We start from the raw sequence: 4927 nt of genomic DNA on the forward strand, positions 1-4927 counted from the left end.
TAAAAAGTAGTATACATTTTATATTGGTATAATATGCATAAATATTCTTTTACTTATGAAATGTAAATGATATTTCTATAAGAATTTATGATAAACTGCGATTAATGCGCACGTAAGGAGTCAATACAATAACATATGAACAGAAGTTACTAAAATATACGAATAATTCGCACTTCCAATGTAATAAAGCAATTTTTCTTCGATTACACTAACCAAGGAAACTATGCATCTAAGTAGATTGTGTCTTAATTACAAGAGCCAAGCGGAAGAAATTAATTACCGTCATTGAATATCCATAACTATTATTTGCAGCAATGGTTTCTCAGTCAAGTAGGCGTGTAAATCCATCAATCTGAGCGCGCTTTCGAGCAAAATCTCGGCATTATGTAATTGAATTGACCAAGATAATAACAGCATGCTTGTTTCAACCGCCCGTGGAGAGATGTATATATTTAAAGAAGTATGGTTCAGAATCAGACTTTCCGGAAGAGGTTAGCGAGTACGGTGTTAATTGTAACGCAACTGTAGGCCGAACATTACCACGTATACGTTCAACCGGCACGCCTACATCATTACTAGCGAAACAACTCGCATTCTTCCTATGGGAATCAAACAATTGTATTCCGTTTTCAGTGTTTCGCAATCCCGAAAATGTTCTTCAAATTCCATGACTTTTCAGCAGGGATCCAGACGCTAATTGCGTCCATGCAAACCGCCTCGAAAATTACGAAACGGTATGAATGGATAATCTTTGGGACATAAGAGAGTACTTAGGGGCAAAGGAAAGTAGTTGTCAAACATTTCATAATTACGCTGCAGACGTTTATGCAAATTACAACTTCCAGAGATTGTTTTATGGTACCGGGAATGTAATGCACAAGTATCAATTATGTGTAAATAGTTACCATAGGATTAACGCGTTTGTTGTCAACGTCACATGTATATTTATGACATTATATTTTTATATCTTTAACACCAGGACTACTGAAAATCTCATACGATTAATATGTAATTCCTATAAAAATTGTAACAGTAGATTATTTTCAGTTTCTTCAGACATTCATTATAGTATGCAAGTGAAACTATTTATTTTGAAGATCATTTCGAATATTCAATGGTTTTAAGGTACTTATAATTGCGAAACAAAAAAATCGAAGCCAGTCATTTTGACTGTTACAGTAGTTCTAGTGTTAAAGAAAATTAAACGTTTAAAATTGAAATAATTTTATTTCATTTTTTAAAAATATATTTGATAAAATATTCTCATGAAATATGCAATCACAGAAATATACAGCTATTGAAATAAACAGTGAGAAACTTTGATTTCCTTTATGGAACTAATGTCGCGTGTAAGAATTTCCTTGAGGTGTTTCGCAAGTAAATTTTAACACTTCACGGGAAACGTACGATAAATACAATTATATTATAGTTGTAACGCTCCATGTGCACCTTGTAAAGTGTTTCCCACCCTAGATACATATTTTATCATTTCTAATGAAATATCGAGCACATTAATGAGTCATTGATGACATAGAACGCCTCGGCTATAGCACTGTTCAAACATCATTGAGTGCTCGTTACCAATTATCGGTACAGCGTATACCATATTCAGTCCGATCCGATAAAAATCAGTATAATAAATTAACTATATTCATTTTATAGGTTTTATATTTTATAGGAAAAAAGCTTATTATGGATATCTTTATTTCCATTTTGAAATAGAGCATTTATTAATCATTTTTTTTAGAAATATGAATTCATTTCCTATGTAATGTTGAGATATAGAAGTGAGTTACGCACTTACGTGACATAGCAAGAATTTTTGCGTGACTGCATTACCTCAAAAGCTTACGTAGCTGTCAGTCTACTGTCTGGTGGTTTCTCAATCATTGAATTTGCTACCTTGCAGCATTTCAGCAAGTCACGGGATAAATTGTCACTCATTTGTATTTCTTCCCATGTATGTATTATATTAATGTCTCATCGAACGTATTACATACCACGGATGCTATTGACTACGGTGAATTATGCCAGTGTGCGTTACAACGTTTGTCAGATATTTAAGGAGGAAACGAGCTTCGTTTCTTTCATCTTTAAATGAAAAGAAGGATGTTGCATCCATCGTCGTGAATTTTCACAATTTCATCCTGTGTCACGTGACTAAGCTTGATAGAGAGTCATTGTTTATCAGCCTTCATTAGGGATTTATAATTTCCTGTGTATGGAAAATTACTAATTACTCAAACCACTTCGGTTTGTCTTTAGTAGGTACATTTCTGTTGCATAAATGAAATTATAAACCCCTGTTTCCAATTTTTTTAACATACAAAATTAATAAACCTTTTTTAATATTTCCTCTAGCGGTATAAACTTTTTAACTTTCTTATTTATTTGTTTATAATAATTCACTAGAAGTGAAATGGAACGTTAATAATGGCATATAGAAATTTGGAAAGAAAAATTTGTTGTACAATGTGTAATAATAATATAGAACAATATTAATGATTCTTAAAATTGTATTTCATATAAAAATTATTGAAAGTAAGAAAAGTTTAATAAAAATCATACTTACTGACAACTGGTATCTTATGAACCTTGATTTGAAGGAAAATAAGTTATATACAACATATATTCTTCATTTCATTGTTTAATATTGATTATAAGGAATTAAGTATTTTTCATAGAATACTTTTCATTACATTTTTTTGTAAAAATTCCATAATCGTTCGTTAATCAACAATCGGTAATACAGCGCACTAGAAAGTTAGAAACAGATTTCGCTACCAAGTTGTGAACTGCTTTAACTGTGCAAAAAGATTGTCGAATAGCCCACCGTCGAGTCTGAGGTCACTGCAAACAGTGAATGAAGTTTAAGTTTATATTTTTGCTTAAAGTTGTCAGAATTATTTAATAATTTATTTTAAAAAAGAAAATCTTTATTTATCAATGAATTTTGGATAAAAGTAGAGACATATAAGTTTATATTTTAAATGGAATCTTTTAACAGTGACTATAAAAAGTTGTTACAATTAATATAACAATTAATAAATTGTCATAAAACCCAAATAAAAGTAACTCATAAGATTTAAAAGAAAACCTTTTCATTAAAAATGTATTTACATACTTTTATTGACCATAAAATATTTAAATATAGCATAATTATATCTTAATTCACTACAAACATGTATTCTTTAAGTTTTCGTTTGTATATTTATTCTGTTTTTATTTATTACACTTTCCCTACATTACATTCTTCGAAATCAATTTTCTATTTAAATAGCAAGTCGATGATTTCACGAATTTTACTGATTTATGCATATCTTTGTATGCAAATTGTATAGCAAAGTTGAACGATAACCACTGGAGGAACATTGATCACTCATGGGGCGTTGAAATTTTCTTTCACATATATATCATTCGATTTTCTTTCGCAATTACGTGTCCAATTCTAGATTAAAAAATCATTCCGCCGGCAATGGTCAACCTTATATAAAGTTGGCCTGGTTTGATTTAATACTTTAACTAGAACCTTCCGTTTTCAATCACTTTCACCGATGCAGGTATATTCCGCTTTTACCACAAAAGCGAAATTATTTATAATGAAATATATGTCCGCTTCTATGCGACAACTGTTTCCTGATCATTGTTTATTTCTAAACATCCATCTTCATTCTCCCCTCCTGTGAAATGATTTACTGGCTCACTGGAAATGATATTAATAAATTCTTTCTCTACAAAATAAATATTAATCCTAAGAAATAAAAGCTTATATTAAACATTTAATTTAAAAAGCAAAATTATCAACAACTGATTATGAAGCTTTTAATAATTGTGCTCTAAAAATAGACTGAATTAAAATACTTATACTAAAACGATTTTTGTTAATGTTTTTTTAATCTTTAATTACTTTCCAAAAATATGTACAAATTAGTGTGAGAAAGAGGTGTCATGTAATCCATATTTTGTCTAATGGTATTACAATTCTTTTCCATTACTTTCCTCGTAATTGGACGAAGAATATTACATGTGCTGTTTATGAAGCGATCAGTGCAAAGCAATTGGATAACATAAATCTCTCGTGATGTAACAAAGTGTACAGAGGAACGCAGACTTCCTTACATTTCTAATTTCTTTTTACGGAAGCGTCTGTCATGTGCATCTAACTACTGTAAAACACGAACTGTCAAAACATCATGCTGTCAAGGCAAAAAACTGATTAACCTCTTCTTTTAATAATTATACCTCTACGCTCTTCTTCCTTTAAAAAATTAATTTTTACTGCTGACTAAAATTACTTAAAACCCAAGCTGCACCATTACAAACTACACCAATTAATAATTCACTATTTTCTCTAATTAAATATTAGCAATTTAAATTCAAAATATCCTTTCACTCACTATAGCTTGAAGATAAAATTGTAATTGAAACTTTAAAAACATATTTGAATTTTAAATGAACAAGCATATTGAACATAGAAAACAAAATTCTCTCTTTTCAAAGTGTTCGTATTTAATTCTACACGTCACGTATATAAAAAAATATTCTCGTATGTTTATTGTTATGAATTCCTCCAACGGACATAAATTTACATTATAATCAATAAACTAGACTATCGTTATGTATATAAATGCGTGAAATAATTTATTACGACTACCAGGAAGAGAAAGTCCCTCGAAATGTAATGTTTACTATCGCAGAATTCCATTGTCAATTAATTAACTTGTAATTGAATTGCAAAGCAACAGAAGAGCGATGCACACATTGCGGCAAAAAGTCACGGAAGCGGTGTACTTAACATTTTCGTAGTAAGTACTTACGGTTCTCCTCGCGCTTTTACTTTCCTCTCGTTCGCGTCAGAAGTTCCGAGGAACGCCGCTGAAACGATCTCGGGTTCGTGAACGAAATGAAATAAACAATGCACACGGTA

The sequence above is a fragment of the Nomia melanderi genome, chromosome 9 (genome assembly GCF_051020985.1).
Source record: "Nomia melanderi isolate GNS246 chromosome 9, iyNomMela1, whole genome shotgun sequence".
Classification (NCBI taxonomy): domain Eukaryota; kingdom Metazoa; phylum Arthropoda; class Insecta; order Hymenoptera; family Halictidae; genus Nomia; species Nomia melanderi.